The sequence below is a fragment of the Anser brachyrhynchus genome (assembly GCF_964034855.1).
Source record: "Anser brachyrhynchus genome assembly, chromosome: 1".
Classification (NCBI taxonomy): domain Eukaryota; kingdom Metazoa; phylum Chordata; class Aves; order Anseriformes; family Anatidae; genus Anser; species Anser brachyrhynchus.
In genome coordinates this window covers 173394078-173417886 of record NC_137694.1, presented here as the reverse complement: position 1 = coordinate 173417886, position 23809 = coordinate 173394078, and the positions used below count along the sequence as shown (strand labels likewise).

General features: G+C 36.8%; 1 protein-coding gene and 1 long non-coding RNA gene across 4 annotated transcripts in view; one reads left to right on the top strand and one right to left on the bottom strand.

The window, feature by feature from the left end:
• The window catches only part of LOC308188218 (uncharacterized protein), a 248218-nt gene that overhangs the window by 191701 nt on the left and 32708 nt on the right, over positions 1-23809 (top strand). The gene's annotated exons all lie outside the window — the stretch shown is intronic.
• Positions 12232-20512, bottom strand: LOC308187469. Of its 2 annotated transcripts, none has more exons than XR_013944711.1 (3): positions 20444-20512; positions 13693-13818; positions 12232-12822 (listed from the first exon to the last, which is right to left on the bottom strand). It is a non-coding gene; the product is annotated as an uncharacterized lncRNA (long non-coding RNA). The 2 variants fall into 2 exon arrangements; XR_013944712.1 differs by lacking the exon at positions 20444-20512 and adding an exon at positions 18493-18575.

Sequence of the window (23809 nt, the reverse complement as noted above, 5' to 3'; positions counted from 1 at the left end):
GAGATATGCTAAAGAATCTCTTAAATGTCATCAGTGAGGTGAAGCTTAGATCCCTATTGACTATAATGATAACTTAGATGTCACATGTCAAAGTACTGCTGTGGACACCCAAAATGAATATGAACAAATCTGATTTAGTTAATCCCACCCCTGGAGCATTTGCTCTGTTTTAGTTATCTAGGCTTTTTGGATTCACTTAATTTCCCATAGATAGGGGTCTAGTGACAGCTGAAGTGTTTTAGTGTATTCCATCTGCTATCTTGTTACCTCTTCAGAAATATGAGATTCCTATAAGCCCTGTTTCATACTTGTCAGTTCTGTGATGATAACCCAGATACAATGGGACATCATAAATGGCACTAGATCTTAATATCTGTATGTTTGATTTGAGACCCCTATACAAATACTGGATAAACAAACTTCCAGAATTTTGTTCATACCTGCCTTGATGATCTATCTAAGTTAATTACTTTCCAGAAACGGCTCTGGTACACATATAAGCTCTCTGGTACACATATAAGTTTAAATGAATAACACATTCTGAGAACTGAACTCAGGTAAGATGAATCATAGTAAGTATTTGAAAAGTATTTTAAGTTTCCAAGTAGCATTTAGGTGAATGGATTAATAACAATAATAAGAAAAAAAAAAAAAAAAAGAAAAATATGAACACAATTTAAGTATCTACTTGAATTAAAAAAGCTTTCTGGCCATAGCTCTTTTTCTCTTTTTCCTTCCCCTCTACTCTCCACATTTCACATACAAGTGCAAGGATCTCTGTCTCTATCAGGATGTGAATATGTGAATCTCTTTACTGTAGTTTTTCTGTTAAAGAGCAAGATTTTGTATTAAAATCAAGTGACCTCCTCAGTCTTTTTTATTTTATTTATTTATTTATTTATTTTTAAGCAGACCAAGGCATAGTTTTACATTCATGCCTAAACAGCATTCATTTTTTTAACTAGAAATATCATTTTGAAATTGTGATTTATCCAGATAAAAAGGAAAAAAAGAAAAAAAAAAAAAAAAAGAAAAAAAGAGCCAGCATTATAACTGATTGTAACATTGTTTTATAAGTAATTTATTTAAAGCCTTTCCAATAAAAAATCTTTATTTTGAAAAATCAAAAGAATTATAATTCAGCATGCATTATTTAAATGATACTTTATTTATTTATTTATTTATTTTAAGAGTTTGTTAGTTTTGTTAGAAGAAGGGCTTATAGGAGGTAAAATTCCTTGAACTATGTACTACCTGTGCATGAGTCAAAACCTTTCTTGGGGTCCATTTAACATATTAAGGTGAACCAAAAGTTGAGATTGCAAAAATCATCCCACATTCCTGCTTCAAATTTGTGCAGTTCTTTCAGTAATAAAGAAAGTTCTGAGATTTTCCCGTTCAAACTTTTGTGAACCAAGTAGTGGCAGAAAAAAAAAAAAAAAAAACAACACGGAGAGAGAAAAAAAATGTAGAAGGTTTAATAAACAACACTGTGAGGAAAATTTTATTTCATGCCCAGTACTCATTAGAAAGACTTGAGTTTTCACTTAGTGAAATGGAAATCTTATGAATTTTTTTTGAATTACTTTCAAAAGAATTATGCCAAATTCTTTTATAAATCCAGCCATCTCACCTGATTCGTGGAAAGAATTGAACAATTTCTGATGTCATTCCTGCTTGTGAAGTTGTCTTTCCTAACATTTTTTCAATAATAATAATAATAATAATAATAAAGTAGTTTCCATTTTCTTTCCTCTCCAGTAAGTTTTGTTTGGTTTTGTTTGCTTTTTATCTGTTTGTTTTTCTCCCTGTCTCTTTTCAGTCTCTGTTCATTTACATTTTTTATGTCAGCTCCCGTTTTAGATTTTGTCACTCATTTATTAATTGCCTTTCCCTAAATTTATTTTGTTTTTACTTGTTATTAAGGCACCCTGTGTATAAGTGTTGCCTGTATTGATGCAGCCCTGCCTGGGCCTTTCTGTACTTTCTGCTTTTGTGAAGAATGGACTTGCATGCCAAGTAAGAGAAGCAGAAGATACTCTGAACTTGCCACAGGGAAATATGAGAGGAACTAATGAGGTTTTAGCTTCTTTCTTTTAACTGACATCTCCCATGTTCCCCTTCCCATTCTACTGCATTTTTCACCTTCCTTCAGTAGCTTACACAGATAAAGGAATAAGTGTGTGCTGTGCATTTTCTGTATCCCCATAGTTCCCACATTTAAGCAAGGTTGTAAACACTGTAATAGTTTGTAACTATTGTACAATTATTGTATCGTTACATTTATTGTATTGTTATTGTTTGTAACCATTCTGTATCCCCACAGCTCCCACATTTAAACAAGGTTGTAAACACTGTAATACTTGTAAACTTTGCTATCCTGTCACACAATAAGGCAGAAATAGCAAGAAAACGGTATTTAGTCAGACAAATTGGCTGAAAAGCAAAGTGTTGCACTGATCCATTCCAATCAAAAAGCATTAAGAAAGGTCTTGAAAGGAAGGAATTTAACTGCACCACTAAAGTATCAGAACTACAGGCATATGGATTCTTTTCATTGTCCATTTGTCCATTTGTCCATTTGTCCATTTGTGCTCCCTGGCACAGAGCAGCAGTCCTAAGACTAAAAAAACACAGGGTCTGTGCCTCCTCATCTTTTGAAATAGGATACTAGGTCATTGATGACACATTGTTACAACTTTTAGACTATTTAATTCTTTCAGCTAGCAAAGGGGTTATAAGCATGGTGACAAAAATTTGATCTGAACAGCACTGCACAAAGAACATGTCTAGTTATGATGGGTATCCCAATGCATCTGTCAAGGACCAAAAGAACTGTGCTTTTCTGGAGAGGCACCTAGGAGTAATGGATAGTCTCTGTAGTAAAGGAATAGACCAGATGATTTCATTTCCTGATTCAGGCAAGTAGATATTTTTTCCCCATTTTTTCCCCTTGACTTTAATACATCTAACTGTTGTGATGAAAACTGTGACTCAGGAAATCAAATTTGAACTGTTTTGTAAAAGAGTCAAGTTCTGATAAAAATATTTAATTTAGTAGTCTATAAAGCTGTTTATTATTCATTCTCTAAGTATGCCTGTATCAGTCTTAGATTTACATTTTCACATTGCTGACTTGTGTTTTTAATTAAAATAAAAGCTAGAAATTATTTTGGAAAATTGTACCTTGGACAATTTAGAGGTTCCTGTGTAGTTCGCTACACTGAAGAATAAATATATATTTTTTTTAAAGCTCCTTTTTTTTTTTTTTTTTAATTTATGAAAAAACTAAAAACATTTCCAGTTTTTCATCTTCACTCGAAAGGCAGCTATCCATTGAAAGTATTGCTGGCAATTTTACCACTGCTTAGTAAAAAGGCTCCCCTTGTAGTGAATATTAAAAAAAAAAAAAAAACAGAAGAACAGACAGCACTGATATTCCTGAAAAACAACAAAATGCAAGCTTTGCATTTGCACTTTCTAGTAAATTGAATAAGTGTTGTATCATGATAGTGCTTCTCTCTGTTAATGTTATAAGAATCATTAATAAAATTACCTTTATAAAGTATTATATTAAATTAAGACTCATTAAAACTTATGAGATTTAGTTACTCTGATAGAAAACTGCTAAGATGATCAGAAGATCTCACAAAATAATACATATAGATGTCTTAATTTTTTTATTATTATTATTATTTATATTTGGTGTGCAATCCATACTCTCTGTCCATACTCTCTGTCTGGATATAAAAGAAAAATAAATTAGCACTGAGAAACTCAGCAGCTTAATTGCTCACACCTGAATATATTTTTTTACTGATCTTCTGTGCCTTCATATTTATGTCCCAATATAACCTGCTTAGGTGCATTTCTAGACACAACAAATAACAAGCTGTAGCTTTCTTATAAATTATTCTGTTTTTGTTTGTTTGTTTATTTTCCTTCACTTCACCATTAACTTCCAGAAAGCCCAAATCTGGATCATTGTAAGCTAGTAGGAAATCCTCTGCTCTATGTCCACATTTATAATGCCATCAGCAACAAACCTAGTTCAGCTGATTTAAAGTAGCCAAGCCATACCTCTTACTCTCTGACTTTTTGTGCATAAGCCTATCAAAAGATCACAAGTGCAGCACATAAACACCAGTCTGCACAGGTCTGATATCAAATCAACTGTGAAGCAGAAGCTTCCAGACTTGCCTGCAAAATTCTGCCTTGTTTTCACCCTTGAAATAAAGCTCTGAATATTTTGAAAGTCAGTATTCCATGAGTCTGCATATTAATATCTTCATGAAGTCAACAAATGAAATGTAGGCCTGTTCATGTGCAATAGCTACAAAACCTTTAAGTTTTATTAGTGTTTACATGTGTGTATTTATTGTCTTCACTTGAGTCTTCACTGCGATCTTGCCAGTAACTGAAGTAAGAACTTTAATTAATTTGCCCAGGACCACATATAGAGTTACTGTCAAAGTTAAGGAGAGATTACAGAAATTCTTAAATAAAATTCTTGTAGATTTAATATAAAATATTGTTCAGTACAATAGAAAACAAGGGTGGAAATGGCCAGAATTTAAAAAGAAACAGTCAACAGTCTCAGGTAAATTAAACTGAAATTAGAAAAACTTCTATTTGATTTATATGTCTATTTTATTCTACTAAAAGTTATGCTAAAATGGATAGCTGTATGATCAAAAGAAAAACAAGAAGTGATGGAAAATCAAACAGATGATAATGTGACTATTAAGATATGAATCATACCTAGCAAAACTAACATTGCAAGTTTGTTTTTAATTATAAAGTCAAGAGCAAAAATAAAACTACACTGAATCATTATTTTTTTCCCAAATACCTTTACTGTTGAAGTCACTGCAAATCACAGCAGCATAGAAAAAAAAAAAAAAAAAAAAAAAGGGTTCATATATAGCTGTGCTAGGAAGGAGTATGAGGAAAAATGAAGAGCAAATGAAAAGAGAGAAAATCAATAATAGCAAAAACCACAATGTTACATAATGTTGTCCTAGCTTCAAGAGGGATAGTAACAGGTAGCCAAAGAGACTTTTATGATGAGTAATCTGTTTTGTAATTCATAGCATATGTTTATTACAGGATACCTTTTTCATGTATTTCAAAATTGAAAAAAAAAAATTAAAGCATTCTCTCTCTCTCTCTCTTCTCATAAGAAATTGAGGCACAAAAGCATAGATTATCTTCAGAGGTCTAGCTATCCCTCAAGCAACTGCAAGTAGAATTGATGGAAAAATAAATAGGAAAATACAATGTTTTCTGTAAGTCTGAGGTGTCTGGACCTACTTCAAATATAATTTCTGCAAGCATTTATACCAGATGTGCAGAAAAAATTTATATCCCATAAATATCACACTACCTTAATAAAATAAAACAAAACAGTGTCATTGGCTGTATGTACTCCAGATCAACAAACACTTGAGAGTTTCTGGCACTTCTGATACATGGAACTATTAAAAAAAAAAAAAAAAAACTCCACCTGAAGAGAGTCCAGCATTTGAGTGTGCCATATGGTAAAGGAGAACTACTGCAGAAAGTAACATATTGTCCATTAAGCTCAACAGACAAATCCCCATTGCTTCCATAGATACATCCTTTTCTCACTTTGCCAGGAAAACAAACAAAAAATTATATCATCAAAGGAAATATAAAACATATTAATAGCAAAAAACTAGCATTCTTCAGACTTATAACCCACATACTTACACTGACCAGACATATCACTAACCTAATAATATACATATTCTTAATGGAAGTGAGGGAGCCTGAAAGGGAATGAAGATGTAATCTTGTGTTTATGAACATTGTACAAGCTCCACACACACACACACACACACACAAAAAAAAAAAAATCCTAATACCAAAGAATCTAGCAGTGTGTAAGGGTGGATTTTTTTTTTTTTTTTTTAATTATTGAATGATACAGCCTTTTTAAAACATACAGGGGAGGCAAAAAATATGCAAAAACTTGCATTTTTATCAAATGTTTTATTTTGTTGTTCTGTTAAAAGTGTATTAGACAATAGGAAAGATGGAAAAAGCAAGAAAAGTGGGATCAAGGTTGCTTAAAGTTTACAAGTCTTCACCTTCAGGTGAATTAAACCCCAAACAGCCATCCAGTCTTCCTACTTTCTGAGATGTCTAAATTAATTAAATACTTACCTATGTACCTATGAAGCTACCTATGTAGCTTCAAAGATCTGAACATGTTTGACACAGCAGCAGCTAGGCTGACCTTCCAAAGTAGTCAGCTGAATGATGCTCATGAGCCTTTCTGAGCTACAGTTCCAGCAGCCTGCGGTGGTGTCTTTACCCAGGTGGGCAGCCAAGCTCCACTTCAGCTGCTCTCTCACTCCCCCTCCTCAAAGGGAAAGGGGGAGAAAATATGATGCAAAGGGCTCAAGGGTTGAGATAAGAACGGGGAGATCTCAACAATTATTGTGATGGGCAAAACAGACTCAGAGTAGGGAGATAAGTAAAATATATTGCCTATTATTAAAAGCTAAAGAAGTGAGAAACAAAAAAAAGAAACAAAAACACCTTCCCTCTATCTGTCCTCTTCCACCTCCTCCCCCTGAGCGGCACAGGGGAACGGGGGAATGGGGGTTGCAGTCAGTCTATAGCACTTTATCTCCGCTGCTCCTTCTCAGTCACTGTCTTCCCTTGCTCCAAAGTGGGGTCCCTCCCACAGAATGCAGTCCTTCCCAAACTGATCCTGTGCAGGCTTCCCACAGCCAGCAACTCTTCAAGAACCACTCCAGATATGGGTCTGTACTACGGGGTCCATCCACCAGGAGAAAACTGCTCCAACCTGGATCCCCCATGGGCAGCAGCTCCTGCCATGTCACCTGCTCATGCATGGGCTCCTCTCCACGGGCTACAGGTCTGGCCCGGAATCTGCTCTGGCAGGGGTCCTACACAGGCCGCAGCCTCCTTCAGTGAAAGTTCACCTGCTCCATTGTGGTCTCCTCCATGGTCTTCAGCGATGAAACCTGCTCCACCATGGTACACCGTGGGCTGCAGGGGGACAACTTACTTCACCATTTTCTCTCCACAGGCTTCAGGGGAATCTCTTTCCTGGCACCTGGAGCACCTCCTCCCCCTCCTTCTTCACTGACCTTGGTGTCTGCAAGGCTGTTTATTGCTCCTCTCTCTCTCTCAGCTGGTGGTCCAGATTTCTTTTTTTTTCTTCCTTTTTTAAATATGCCCTCATGGAGGTGCAAATAACATCTAAGAATCACAGAATCACAGAATCGTCTAGGTTGGAAGAGACCTCTAAGATCACCCAGTCCAACCTCTGACCTAACACTAACAAGTCCTCCACTAAACCATATCGCTAAGTTCAACATTTAAACGTCTTTTAAAGACCTCCAGGGATGGTGAATCAACCACTTCCCTGGGCAGCCCATTCCAATGCCTAACAACCCTTTCAGTAAAGAAGTTCTTCCTAACATCCAACCTAAACCTCCCCTGGTGCAACTTTAGCCCATTCCCCCTCGTCCTGTCACCAGGCACGTGGGAGAATAGACCAACCCCCACCTCTCTACAGCCTCCTTTAAGGTACCTATAGAGAGCTATGAGGTCTCCCCTGAGCCTCCTCTTCTCCAGGCTGAAAAACCCCAGATCCCTCAGCCGCTCCTCGTAAGACTTGTTCTCCAGACCCCTCACCAGCCTCGTCGCCCTTCTCTGGGCTCTCTCGAGCACCTCCATGTCCTTCTTGTAGCGAGGGGCCCAAAAATGAACACAGTACTCGAGGTGTGGCCTCACCAGAGCCAAGTACAGGGGGACAATCACTTCCCTAGACCTGCTGGCCACACTGCTTCCTATGCAAGCCAGGATGCTGTTGGCCTTCTTGGCCACCTGAGTACACTGCTGGCTCATATTCAGCTGCCTATCAACCAGTACTCCCAGGTCCTTCTCTGCCAGGCAGCTTTCCAGCCACTCATCTCCCAGCCTGTAGCGCTGCTTGTGGTTCTTACGCCCCATGTGCAGGACCCGACACTTGGCCTTGTTGAACTTCATACAGTTGACCTCAGCCCATCGGTCCAGCCTATCCAGATCCTCCTGCAGAGCCTTCCTGCCCTTGAGCAGATCGACACACGCACCTAACTTGGTGTCATCTGCAAACTTACTGAGGGTGCACTCGATCCCCTCATCCAGATCATCGATAAAGATATTGAAGAGGACTGGCTCCACTACTGAGCCCTGGGGGACTCCACTAGTGACCGGCCTCCAAGTGGATTTGGCTCCATTCACCACAACTCTTTGGGCCCAGCTATCCAGCCAGTTTTTAACCCAACAAAGCGTACGCCAGTCCAAGCCACGAGCAGCCAGTTTCTTGAGCAGAATGTTGTGGGAAACGGTGTCAAAAGCCTAACTGAAGTCAAGGTAGACCACATCCACAGCCTTTCCGACATCCACTAAGCGTGTCACTTTGTCATAGAAGGAGATCAGGTTCATCAAGCAGGACCTGCCCTTCATAAACCCATGCTGATTGGGCCTGATCACCTGGTTGCCCTGCAAGTGCCGCGTGATGACACTCAGGATAATCTGCTCCATGAGCTTCCCTGGCACTGAGGTCAAACTAACAGGCCTATAGTTCCCCGGGTCTACCCTCCGACCCTTCTTGTAGATGGGCATCACGTTTGCTAGCCGCCAGTCAACTGGGACCTCCCATGATAGCCAGGACTGCCGAGAAATGATGGAAAGCGGCTTGGCCAGCTCCTCCGCCAGTTCTCTCAGTACCCTCGGGTGGATTCCCTCCAGCCCCATTGACTTGCGTACATCCAAGTGCTGTAGCAGGTCACCAACCATTTCCTTGTGGATTGTGAGGGCCACATCCTGCTCCCCATCCACTTCCACCAGCTCAGGGTACTGGGTATCCAGAGAACAACTGGTTTTGCCGCTAAAGACTGAGGCAAAGAAGGCATTAAGCACCTCAGCTTTTTCCTCATCCCTTGTAACTAAGTTTCCCCCTGCATCCAGTAAAGGATGGAGATTCTCCTTAGTCCTCCTTTTGGTGTTGATGTATTTGTAAAAACATTTTTTGTTATCTTTAACAGCAGTAGCCAGATTGAGCTCCAGATGAGCTTTGGCCTTTCTAATTTTCTCCCTGCACAGCCTCGCTACATCTTTATAGTCCTCGTGAGTGGCCCGCACTCTTTTCCAAAGATTATAAACCCTCCTTTTTCTCCTAAGCTTGAACCACAACTCTCTGTTCAGCCAGGCCGGTCTTCTTCCACGCCGGCTCGTCTTTGGGCACGTGGGAACAGACTGCTCCTGAGCCATTAAGATTTCCTTCTTGAGGAGTGCCCAGCCTTCCTGGACTCCTCTGCCCTTCAGAACCACCTCCCAAGGGACTCTGCCAACCAGTGTCCTGAACAGCTCAAAGTCAGCCCTCCGGAAGTCCAAGACAGCAGTTTTACTGGTCCCCTTCCTGACTTTGCCAAGAATAGAGAACTGAACCATTTTGTGGTCACTCTGCCCAAGACAGCTCCCGACCACCACGTCTCCCACCAGTCCGTCACTGTTTGTGAACAGAAGGTCTAGCGGGGCACCTCCCCTGGTAGGCTCTCTAACCAGCTGCGTCAGGAAGCTATCTTCCACGCTCTCCAGAAACCTCCTAGACTGCTTTCTCTGGGCTGTGTTGTGCTTCCAGGATATGTCTGGGAAGTTGAAGTCCCCCACGAGAACAAGCGCTGATGATTTCGCAAGTTCTGCCAGCTGGCTGTAGAACTCCTCATCCGTCTCCTCATCCTGGTTCGGTGGTCTATAACAGACCCCCACCAGGATGCTTGCCTTGTTGGCCTTCCCACTGATCCTAACCCACAGAGACTCAACCTTATCAGTCCCAGCCTCAAGTTCCTCAACATCTAAACACTCTCTAATATAGAGAGCCACACCACCACCCCTTCTGTGCTGCCTGTCCCTTCTGAAGAGCCTATAGCCAGCCATTGCAGCACTCCAGTCATGAGAGTGGTCCCACCACATTTCCGTGATGGCAACCAAGTCATAGGCTTCCTGCTGCACGATGGCTTCCATCTCCTCTTGTTTGTTACCCATGCTGCGTGCATTAGTGTAGATGCACTTCAGTCGGGCCATTGCCTTCTCCCCCGGCCTTACCATTATTCCCCCTGGCACAGCTTCAACAGGCCTTATTTCAGCCCTGTCCCCCTTCTTACCTAGTTTAAAGCCCTCTCAATGAGCCCTGACAGCTCCTGGGCTAAGATCCGTTTTCACCTTAGAGATAGGGCCCCGTCTGCGGCCTTCAGGCTGGGTGCCAAGTAAAGACCCCCATGGTCAAAAATACCAAAATTTCTGTGTTGGCACCAACCTCTGAGCCACGTGTTAATCAGGTTGGCTTTCCGTGTCCACTCTGTACCCCTCCCTGCTACTGTAGGGATGGACGAAAACACCACCCGTACTCCTGCTCCATCCACTAACCATCCCAGTCCCCTAAAGTCCCTTTTGATAGCCTTCAGGCTTCTCTCTTCAATATTATCACTGCCAGCCTGGACTATCAAAAGTGGATAGTAGTCAGAGGGGCAAACCAGGTTGGGAAGCTTTCTGGCAACATCCCTGACCCCGGCCCCAGGGAGGCAGCAGACTTCCCTATGGGTAGGGTCAGGCCGACAAATAGGGCCCTCTGTCCCCCTGAGAAGGGAGTCGCTTACAACAATTATTCATATACATCTCTTATTGGCTCAGCTCTGGCTGGCAGCAGGGCCCTTATCTAACATGGGGCAGCTTCTGGATTCTTCTCACAGGAGCCACCCCTATGGCCCCCTGCCACCAAAACCTTGCCATGTAAACCCACTACACCTTTTCCTTCACACAACTGCAGGTTCTTACTTCATGACACTGCATTCTGCTGGATTCAGTACTGTGAAGCAGCAGGTTCTACAGGCACAAGAAAAGTTCTGACCATGTAAAATTTGTGCTGATGGCAGCCCTCCATTAACACCAGTACTAATAAATACCTGTTTAGGACTGCATGGAAGCAATGGGTGGTTAGAGGTAATGCAGGCCATTTTCTTGTGTACAAAGTGTGCCACATCTGTTCCTGAAGTATACTAATAGTATACTATAATATACTATAGGGCCTTAGAAATGTCTCTAATAAGCAGATATGGAAAGTTTTCTTTTGTTTTTCTGAAGGTTCAGATCACACATTACAATTGCAGCAGCAACAGGCACGGTTTGTTTTATGCCCAATGTGTACTTACCCTTCATTTGTGCTTTGGTGCCAGGCTTGTTCCTGGCATGTGCACCACTGCTGTCCCTGCTTAGCACAAGAAGAAATAACTCAAAAACTTTTACCAAAATTTTATTTGGTAATGTTATAGTGGAGATGGACCCCTGTGTTCTCAATGTAAAAGCAAACTTGGTCCACTGTAACTATGGCACAACATAGGCCTATGTAATTATGCAATACATATATAATACCATATATAATACAATTAGAATTCTAGAACAATGATACAAAAATGTGTATTAAATTAAAACAACAACAAAAATAACCCATTTTGTTATTATAGCACATATAAATTATTGATGGTAATATTTACTTGACTGTACAATAGCTAATGAATGCCACCTATTAATCTGTGTTAGAAGGCCCGTGTCACCACAGGATAATTTCTTGGTAGTAAATGTTAAATGGTTTTAAAATTTCATGAAATCAAGATTATAGAATTTGTAAAGGTGGAAATGTCTCTGCAAGTTGCAAGACATGGAAAAGCAGCACAGATAGTCGAGGTTGTACCACAAGAGACTGATAGACGTTTTTAACAAGAAAATGTGCAATTTCTTCCAACATAACTTAGATAATATTTGATTCTATTCTCATATGATTCAGTACGATAGTTTTTGTTTGACTAAAATGTAACTCTTTCTGATATATTCTATGTTCCCTGAAATATGTATCAGAAGAATTATGTGATGGTGCAGACCTTTCCCTGGGGAAACTGCTCTCAAAATACTTAACACTGCTTGCCAAGAATACCTCTGCTCTGCCTTAAGATTGCCAATCATTCATGTACAATGATATCCAAACTTGTCATTTATATATCATTCCCTTTTGAAATTCATTCAAAAAAAAAAAAAATCATTCGTTTAAAATTGATTCCAAATTCATCATTGTTTATAAAAATTGTTAAGTAAGTAACTGTTAAAAAAGATGGAGAGCAACTTTTTACTCAGGCAGATAATGATAAGATAAGGGAGAATGGTTTTAAATGAAAATAAGGTATGCTATGTTAATAGAAAAGAAGGTATGTTATGTTAAAAGATGTTAGGGGGAAATTCTTTACTTGGAGGGTGGTGAGGCACTAGAACAGGATGCCCCATCCATGGAGGTGTTTAAAACCAGGTTGGTTGGGGCCCTGGACAACCTGATCTAGTGAAACTAGATGATCTTTAAGGCCTCTTCTGACACAAGCCATTATATGAGTCTATGAAGTATCTGAAAATATTTTTTTTCCCACTAATTAACAAGTTATTTATTTTATCTATTTGTAGCACGAGTGCTATCCCATATTTTTTCTTACTCAATAATTTTCTAATAGTTGTATAATCATATGAGAGGATAAGTGGTACACAGAGAGCAGCAGTAGCTGTTGAAATTATTTCAGGCATTGTTTTAATTTGTCAAAAAAAAAATCTTCCATTTTTATTTTCAGGCAGCTTAAACAAATTTTGAAAAAAAAAAAAGTGCAAGGTATAAAGTTCAGGTTCTTGGTTTTTAAATGTAGGCAATCTATGCTTTATTTATTTAATGATTCATGTTTCTTTTAGCTGTGTTATCAAAATATAGGAATATATATATATATATAAATATTCTATCTCCTGATCTATTTTTAATTATGTCCATAATGAGGCCTTATGCACCTATTTTAGTTTATTCCCAGCAACTTTGAATCCCACAGTATTTATTATGGCATATATATTTTATATATGCACAATACTGGTATTTTGGTCATTTATTTATATTAAACGGTGGCCATTATAGCAAAGTGTAGCATCTGTAGTTTCAGTTTCTGGTACAGAAGCAAAGTGATTACAGAATTATGATCCAACCACGCTCAGGGGTATTACAAAACATGAAATACAACAAAGTTCAGTAAGTTCTTCTAATTTTCCAGGGATGTGATTATCTCACAGGAGTCGCATCTTGTAGTTACCAGATGTTTCACAATAACAGTAACTCTGGAGTTGCTTCATTGTTATAACAAGAAGATTTTACTGCAGAGAAAAAGGTTGACATTTTCTCTGCTGGATGAAGATGAAATTGGCAATTTGGAACAGCGGTTTGAACTGAGCTATGTGGTTTACATTGATTAATCTATTGCATTAGAATATTAACCTACCAATCAGAGCTCTGTCCTTAGCAGGTTCCTAATCTGTGCCATATGTCTAGAGCTTAATAAGCATTTTATTTAATTCCAGCTACAACAAGGACTACTTTACAATGGAAAGAATCCCGACCTTTCTCTCAAATATCAAAAGTTTGGGATCTTAGTTTTGTAAAGCAAATCTAGATTTTTATTCATGCAGTACCAAGAATCACCATCTATCTAAATTTGCAATGAATCAAATTATATGAGTTCTGACACTGTACCTAAATAAAGCCATAGTTTGCTACAGAATCTCTGTTAAAAAGGATACAATACTTGGAACTGTGTCCAATCTGAATGTTCAGGGACAACTTCTGGGACTGTTATTCACTTTGGATGGCAGCTTTTTCCATTTATACAAATCCGTTGAGATGATGCTATCTAGGGTGAGTCAAATCTGGCCATGAAAAAGAACAGGATGTTTATGGAAATGAATGTATTAACTGGGAAGGATCTCTTAAACATACAGAGAGTTGAACCAGTTAAACTGTGAAATCCAGTACAATGAAACTATAGTTTATGATAAATTTTAAGGCTCCAAAATTTTAAAATTAATTTAAATTTGTTTTCAACACCTGTCAAGCAAGCTCCTTTCCACATAACATGTTTCATTCTAGCACAATCTGACAGTGCTAATTCAGTGCTAAGTATCAATGACAGGCAAACCAGTAGCCATGAATTCCAATAAAATAATGATTTTATGTTTCTATTTTGGTCCAAAATTAAAAATTTCACCTTTGGTCCTACTGCAGTTCAATCTTACTACAATTATTTCACATAGAATCACAGATTTTTTTTCAGATTTTCCATAAATGAGTCAGTATAATATAAACATAGCCTAATGGGGGACCTCCTGGCACACCTGATTAAAAGGGAAGATAGCTATTACATCAAGGATTTGCACATCTTATGGTCTTGGATATAAAAAAAAAAATTTTTTTTGGGGGGGGGGGGGCGTGGGTAAAGACGATGCTAGATGCATGTTATGTTTCAGTAACTATCACTTCAATCACTTTCTCTCCTTAGAAATTTTGCACCTTTGGTCTACATGAATAGTAAAATTAAAGAAAAAATGTTTTCTTACAAATCCAGCACCCTAACAAGTAACTAGGGAGGTATTTTTGTGCCAGGATTGCCATTAATCTAGACATACAGCAAGTACTTCAGAAAAGGTGTTGATAATAGGAATTTATATATACACACATATATATATATATAACATTTATGTGTATTATATATAACACAACATAACGTAATATAATTAATAATGTAATATAATCTATCTATCTAACATTTATCAAAAAACTTTGAAACAGTACCAAAGACCAAAAAAATAAAGGGAAAAAAATAGCTCTGCCTCTTTCCTATGAAAGGATATATATGTAAAATTTTGATCCAATGGTAAGAATATCTTCAGTTGAAAAAATAAAATAGAATCCATCAGCTGAAATTGAGAAGCATTTGCTCAGTAAGCTACAGAGAGATTACTCATTGTCTATCTTAAGAGTATCAGGAGAACCAAGAATTTAAAAAGATTATAAATAATGCTGTAAGAGAAAGCAGGGATATAAATTATGAATATTAATAGGATTAGTCTAGACCTTCGGCTATCTTTCTAGACTGCCACAGAGATAATAAAATTTATGCTGGCTGAAGAGCTGTTCTAATTATGTGTTTTAATTATTTTGAAGAATTCTAATGTTTATGATTAAATGACTGAAATGTAAACTGGCTACTTTGAAGCATAGTATGTGATTTCTTTTATGCTTCTTTGAAGCATAGTATGTGATTTCTTTTATGTATACTTTAAGTAGCAATAACTTCTGTAATTGTCAGCTAAAATTAAATTTATTGAATCAGTTTCTGAACAATGTACTCTAATGATGTCTTGCATTTTCTCTTTCACTCTTTAGTTAGTAGCAGTAAAGTGGGACTTCATTTAAGGACTACATTTTTCTACATTCTGAATAACACAAGTAATATATATATAATATAATATATATATATATATAGAACACATAATATATAATATATTACATATATTATATATAAAATATAATAATCTATAACACAAGTTTGGGAACATTCTGTAGTTCAAAAACAACAACAACAACAAAAAACAATTACCTAAAAATAAATATTTTCAGAATTTTAAATATATGCATCTCTTGAGGTAATTTAACCTATTAAAATTTATTTAACTCAACACAAGTACATTGGTGCACACTAAAAAAGAGCATAATTCAACAGCAAATGTCCCTTTTTTTGTTCTAAGTTTTTTGTTGTAACCTACATTTCACAGTCTTTTTGGAGGCTCAGAGTTCTGTGTATCATTTTGTAAAAAGAAATTCTAACACACATTTATTTTTGTTCATAATTAATGAAGATTAGTGATGTAATGTATCTAGGTTCTAGGGACATAATTTAGTACTTATTTCTAAGTAATATTTCCATTTATAATTACTGGAGAGAAAGACATCAATAATAATAGCCTCCACATAGCTGTTTCCCTTCCTTTCTCAAGGATGTGATGTTGGAAACTTCTACAGATTCATTAATTCTTTATTCCCTAACAGCATCACAGACTCTAAAAGGTATACTTTTTTGAACTTGATGTATCCTTTTTTAATCAGGAAAAAAAACATAGCTGATTGACATTATACAGCAAACTCCCATCTTATCCTTCATAGTTCACAATACTGTCTACACAGAGGGAAGATAAAAGATAATATTGGCAGGTGAATGTGGCACCAGGCCAAGAGCCTTAAGATCTTGTCATAGTCACACCATTAACAGTTTTTTTCATGGTTTTTATACCATGGGTTTTTGGCAATGAAGGTGAAAACTCTTTGGAAAACTAATACTGTTCTTCATTGAACTTTTACATAGAAGTTAATAGCAAAGATAATGCTGTGAGTACTTGTCACTTCTACCAAAATTTGCTTGACTTTACACTCTGCTAGGCTAGATGCATTCTACATATTTCGCAGGGATATATATATATATGAAAATCTAATCTTCAGTAAATCTGTGTATTTCCCTTGGAGTCAGTGGAGACATGCTGACTTTAATATGATAAGGATGAGGCATGTCATTAGGAGGATAGCTTTTGAAGACGTTTTCTACCACTAGGCTCCATACACATTCATCTAGTAACGGGAGAGTAGAAAGGTCAGAGTTTTTTTCCATTTCAATTACATTTGTATCGTCTACAAAGACTATATGGCACCTTCAGCTCCACCTCTCCCCCCCCCCCCCATCCTCCTGCCCCAAGATGTCTAACCCAAGTTACTTTAGAGCTGCAGTGTTTATTCAAGTACTTCTTGTTGCTTTAGATCTACTAGAGTGTGATGATGAAAAGGTTGCCTCTCTTGTTTTTCTTTGCTGTTGTCTCCTGCTATCCTAGACATCACTCAGAACTCATTTGTGCCTGGTGCTGCAGCATTGCTTCACCATGATCCTACATGATACTTCTAAGAAGTCAGAGGGAAAATACAGCATTGTGGAAAGGCAGGCACCATTCCTCATTATGTTCATGCACAGACTGAGATATAAGCTGTTCCTGTAAGTATAATATTGTTATGTGTTCTCATGCAAATTGAGAAAACAGAAAGCTGTCTTCAGTTCAAGTTTTATGTCATATAAAAATATGAGAAAACAACAGACATTTCAGACATTTACAGATCATTTACAGATCCCATATTTTATTTACTATATAGCATTAAAATATATATATACACACTCCTCCAGACTGCTCAGAGGAGTCTCCTTAGTTCCTTAATGAACTGCAAATAGAGTCTAAAAGTCTAAAAGCACTCTAGATGTTCAGCAGCCAAAAAAAAAAAAGGGGGGGGGGGGGGGGGCGACGATTTCATTTGACACAGAAAGGGAAAAAAAAAAAAAATATATATATATATAACAGATTAACTGTACAACAATTTTTATTCTAGGAATCCTAAAAGTATTATTTATTTCCATATATTAAGCAAAGAATTTCTCCAAAAAAACATCAAAGTCATTAAAGGCAATCAGTCTTCACTGAAATATTTGTTAAAATAATTTAGAAATTTTTACATTTTTTGTCTCTGATATGCTTCATTTCCAACACTTTCCTGTCTGTAACAAATGAATATATTATGGAGAAGGGCTTACAGAAAAGTAAAGTTTACAATTAAAGAGCTACTGTATGTGAATGACCTAAAGCTGCAAGTAAGGACAAAAGGGAGCTTTATACTTTGATTGATATAGTTCACTTTTTCATTAAACACTAAAGCAAGTAATTCATCTTAAAAAAATCCTAAGCACAAATCCAGAAGGACACGAAAAGATGACTGTAAAGCAAGGAGATACAAATCTTCAAGAAGGCCAAATATCCAAGGATTTGGAAGGACAACTTCTTTAGCTACTTGAATAGGCAAAAGTCATTTAAAGGAAGAATGAGATTTAAAAAAAAAAAAAAAAAAAAAAAAAGAGGTCTGGACACCTCAAGTTTTTAACAGCAGGAGAAGAAAACCTGGACATCAGTCAGGCTGATATTTGCATTTCATGTACTCTCTCTGTAAAGATTTTTGAAGGGCATCTTCTGAGGATGTCATGTCCTTCGATGTGCAAGACTTTTAAAATCATGATGGGTAAAATTTACTTTAGAGATGTCATCTTGGCCTTATTATGTTGAAATAATTTTTTTATTCACATTTCATCAAATGAAGAAACTGATGACATGAATTCATGTTACCAAAATTAAATATATATAATAAAAGCATCCATAATCAAATTATTCATTCAAGGTTCTCTTTAAAGTTCATAATGTTTCACGGCACAATTCCTTTCTTTCTAAGATAGGTCAGGTAAAATGTTCCTTAAAAGTATCTTTGCTTATCAACACACAAACGGAAATCTTGCTTGGCAGCAGGCATGCACACTGCAAACTTTTAAAACCAAATCAAGTGAATTTCATCCAATCATGTACGTTCTCATTATATGCTTTATCATAGTGAGCCCATATTTTTTTTTCAGACAATACTAGTTTCTGTTCCTTGAAAAAAAAAAACATATTCAGACAACTGTTCACCTGTTGTTCACCCTTATCAGAACCAGTGCTTCCAGAGCTACCACAGTCTCATCTTCGTTAACTTGATTCTCCTGGCACAGCTGCTCAGAGGCCATCTTGTAGCCAATGATCACCAGAAACTTTCTGATCATCAGAAACTTTTCTCAATTTGGCAGAAGTCTGAGAAAATGTTATTAACATTTTTTAGTCGATAGATATTTTCTTTTGATGATTTCTGACCATTAGTATTCCTTTATGTTTATGACACTTTAATATTTTATTGCTAATTCGTATGTTTGAAATAAGCATTGTCAATTAATCTACAAGGTGTAAAAATCATTAAAAATATGTAATGCACATTCTCAGGTAGAAGGCACTTAATGAGAACATTTTGTTCTTCATCCTACTTTAAATGTTGCATTTTGGCAAGTAACAGAACTAGCTTGAATTATGTAAAAGCTCTGAGCTTGTATTTCCTTGCATTTCAAAGCCAAATATATTTGATATATTTATATGATCCTTCACCATTCTAATCTTACTCTCCTGGAATGGTTACAATTTTGTGTTGGAACATAAAATACTAAGTTAGAAAATATCTTCCTAGCCTTGCCATAGACTTACTTTCTGATGCTGCTAAAAATCACAGGTGGTGGAATTCACCTGAATTAGGGTTTGTTTTTTTTTTTTCCATTGGTTTGATTTTCATAAATGGGGAGGAACAATGGCTTTAGGGCTCAATTCACCTGACCTAACTGAGACATCTTCAGATGTTTTAGATTAAGATGCAACTTGAACTATCTAACCTTAACTGTAGTGCTGTAATGATGATAGACTATAAAGAGAACCTATCTATATCCAAAAACTAAGATAACCAGCTCAGATACAGCAAAATGAAGTTAGAAGGGAAGAACGCTACTGCCTCTGTCTCTATACCTTGCCTTTCTCATTTTTAAGACTTGGGATGCATAACATTATAGAAACAAAGCATTTTAGAGATTTGCACTGGATAACAAATGCAATACAAATACTAAGTATTAGGGTTATTTATGAAATAAATAGGACAAGAGAGAATGGCTTCAAGTTGCACCAGGGGAGGTTCAGGTTACAGATTAGGAGACATTTCTTCTCAGAAAGAGTAGTTAGGCATTGGAACAAGTTGCCCAGGGAGGTGGTGGAGTCACCATCCCTGAGGGTGTTTAAGGAAAGGTACTTAGGGACAAGGTTTAGTAATGCTGGTAGGGTGATGGCTGGACTATATGATCTTGGAAGCCTTTTCCAATCTTAATGATTCTATAACAATGTGTAGTTTTCTCCTAGCAAATGCTATCTCCTTCTTTCATTTTCTACTATCCATCCAAACTGAACTTCCATTATGCCATGTTTTTTTTTGTTTTGTGTTTTTTTTTTCTAGATTTGAAAGGAGGATTTTTATTTTTCTATTTTATTTTTCACAGAGCAATTCCATTTTTATGGCTATAGACATTAATTTACAATCTTTACTTATTTAAAGAGACATTATATGTAGTAAGACTAGTCTTTGAGACATGTAAGATATAAAGTACTTCTGTACTTGGAGCTTGTACTTGTAAATATGTACATATATGTACATATATGTCTGATACCTTTATGAAGAACAGGCATATTTTCTTACTTGTGGCTTGAAGATTAAGAAATCCATGGAAAACATATTTCCAAGTGATTTTTCAGCTCATGTATTGCAACTCACAAAATCAAAATTTGGGCGTGGAAAATTATTAAATTAATATATAAACTGTTAGAAGGCAATATAGGTTTTAAAAATCTATTGAAAAATAAGATATTAACCTTTATAAGTTTTAAAACACACTAGGATTTTGCTGATGAATACTTATCTGTATCTAAGTCAATAATGAGTTAAACAAATGTATATTACTTTAAAGGAAATTAGGATATCATGTAACAATAAAAGGAAATAAATACCCCCACTGATTACCTCCTGCCTTTTGGTGGTTAGTTATTGCATTCTATTTCTGTATACAGCAGGGCGTAATGGAAGGGTTTATTTCTTATGTGATTAAAGTCACAGCTGTTCCCATTTATTGGATTGCCTTAACCTACAAAGTGTATGAAGGGGTTGATCCTCCATTTTATAATGCAGTTTTAAAGTTCCTCACAGTAATGCTGAAAGGAAAGTATCACTCTTAATTAGGTCCCTCAACAGTTCCTTCATTACATTCACATGATGATGATGATCATGTAAGGAAAGAGTTGCATTCATCCCTGGAGTAACCCCACTGTGTGGATGCTTTTTTCCCAACATCACTTTTACATCATTTTGTAATTCTATGGCAAATGCAGCTTTACCATTTTAATCTAAGTGCAAATTTTTCTTTGTAATGTGGCATATTTATTTAAGCTAGACTAACATACAATAACATACTTTAATAATGTGAGGAGGTAGCAGATGCCTAGCAATGTGTTATGGAATGCAGCAAATAACTTATGATACAGTTACTTCTTGGTTAAAACCAGTCCTCACAACCAAGATGAAGCAGCCAGGATGTGTCCTGGGAAAGAATAACAAGGTCATTTGTTTTCAAAGGTTGAAGGATATCTATCTGATCAGGTTTGATCAGCAAAAAAAATTACTTGTATAACTACTAACACTCATAAAATAAACAGCCTCTAGACATTATGTTTGTCTCTCAAATTTCTGGACAATATCTGAAGTCAATACATAAAACAAGGAAGTCCACAATCAGCATACAATCATCTCAACATGCATGAGATAACATGCATGGGTAACCAATTATCTGAGAGGAAAACCATCTTTCAATATAACCCATTAATTTTATCACTTGTCCTGGTTTCAGCTTGAATAGAGTTAATTTTCTTCCTAGTAGCTAGTGGTATGGTGCTGGTTTTGGATTTAGGATAAGAATAATGCTGATAACATACTGATGCCTTAGTTGTTAAAGAGCATTGCTTACACAAAGCTAAGGACTTTTCAGCTCCTCACACTGCCCTGCCAGCAGGGAGGCTGGGGGTGCACAAGAAGCTGGAAGGAGACACTGCAAGGACAGATGAATCCAACTGGCCAAAGGGATATCCCATACCATATGGTGTCCTGTTGAACAATAAAACTGGGGTAGTTGGCCAGGGTGGCTGCCACTGCTCAGGGAGGGGCTTTGCATAGGTGGGTAGGTGGTGAGCAACTGCATTGCACATCAGTTGTTTTGTATACTTTTATCATTACTATTATTATTATAATCCTTTTTTTTTTTTCTGTCCTATTAAACTGTCTTTATCTCAACCTATGAGTTTTTACCTTTTTTCCTAATACTCTTCTCCATCCCACCAAGAGGAAGTAATAAATACCATTACTACTAATAATAATATTAAAAAAAAAATCTAATAAATACTGACAAATCCATCTATGTAACTGGTTGTCCCAAAATATCTGTAGTCCTACTTTATGTATCTAGTTTACTGATAGTGTGTAGACAGTCCTTGGGCAGGAATTAAGGTGATGGCAATGAGAAATCAGTTGAAAACACCAGAAAAGGCTGGACAGGGTTCTGCAAGCTCTCAGTGTGCAGTCCTGACACAGTGCGAAAAACTTGAATGCTTCAAATGCTCTTCTAACGTGTTGAAAGAGGTCAGTCAGTACACAGCCTGGAAGCAATGGGCTTCTGAATGAGCTACGTGGGTATAAATCCGACCCTAACTCAACTTTCCCCATGTGATGTGCTAGTGCTGCAATGTAAGGCCTAAAAATAACACCACAATGGCAGGGAATTTTCATCCAAATAAATGTTTCCCAAGCTTGTAAAACCCATTGATAAGCATCTGTCCAGATGTGGATCTTCATGGATAAACAATACTGGCTGAATCATTGCATATTCAAAAATTCTGCTCTTGCCTATCCTGGCCTCAGATGCTGAGAAGTGTAAGCGGCCTGAGTGAATAATAAACCAGGTATAGTCAGGAAGATTAACTGTGATAAACTGATTACAATATAGATGACTATTAGGCAGGTATGAATCACTTCAGTTCTGTACCCAGTTTTCACTTCTCATTAGACAATATCAAAACTGAATAAATAAGAACCTGAGTAACTTGGCTCTGTCAGAGATTTTTAAGACAGATGCTATGAATGAAGGTATGTGGGAACTAATGCATGGTGGTAAGGCAAGGTGATGGGAATATCTGTTAGGACAATTTCAAGTGAAGTAAATCCAGTCATTCAGGTGTAGTGGAGGAGTCTGTAAGGACTCTAGTTCTACATTTTTTTTTTTTATTATTTTTGGCTATAAACTAGTTTTCTCCCACAGCACCCAACAGGAATATACCAGAGGCAAAAAGCATCACTGGTAAGGATTTTTTTTTTCCTTATGTATACTGCAAGCAACATTATTCTTGGACAATTTTCAAGTCTAGTGTTGACTAGGTAAGAGCTTAAATTTCTTTTATGTTCAGAGAGAATACTTTCAAGGACAAATAACTCTAAAGTAAACAATAAAATTAGAGGCAAGTCCAGAACACAGGGAAAATCTGTGGGAACTAATCCCTGCTGCTTTTTAACATTATATTAAAACATTATTGATATTACTATGATGTTTATAATGAAGTAACATGGGGGATCTACCAGACTTTCTTAACTAACAGCTAATTTGATCACTTTTAAATGGTTATGGAATTTAGGATTTTATTATCCATTCTATAAGAAAAATATGAAAAAAAAAGTCCAGTAATAAAGCCTTGTTCTATCACTTTGCACAGTATAATTCATTTTGATTTAGGCAAGGAGATGTAAAGTTAATTTATAATACTGCTTTTTTGATATAATAGATTTTTGCTCCTACTTAGCATTGTGATTTGATGTGTTCAGGTTAAAAGGCAGAAAACAATAAAGTCCATAGCCCTTTAGAGGTTTTAGGTTACTTTGGAGTGGGGTGGGGGGTGGGGGGTCAATTAGATTCTTTGTAATTACTTCAAATATTTTATTTATATCAGTGTATGCATGCAGGATTTTTAAAATATTTTTTACATGCAATTTATATACATTCCTATAAAAGTGATACTTAGAAGTTCGTAAGTCTTTGTTATGTATTTCATAGTTTTTGAATTCATTGGAAATAAACAACTAAAGAAGCATCTAGGCATCAGAGAAAATGCCTTCTCTTTCTTAGGAATGGGTGAATGTCTGGCTACTCAAATGTTTCTTTAGTCCATGTATGACATGTTGGTTCCCTTCAGTCTGGTTTGATATTCCATGGCACCCAGTTCTGGTATACAATTATTAACAACTACTATTTTAACAGGAAATCAGGTGTTATCATCAGTAAACAACAAAAAC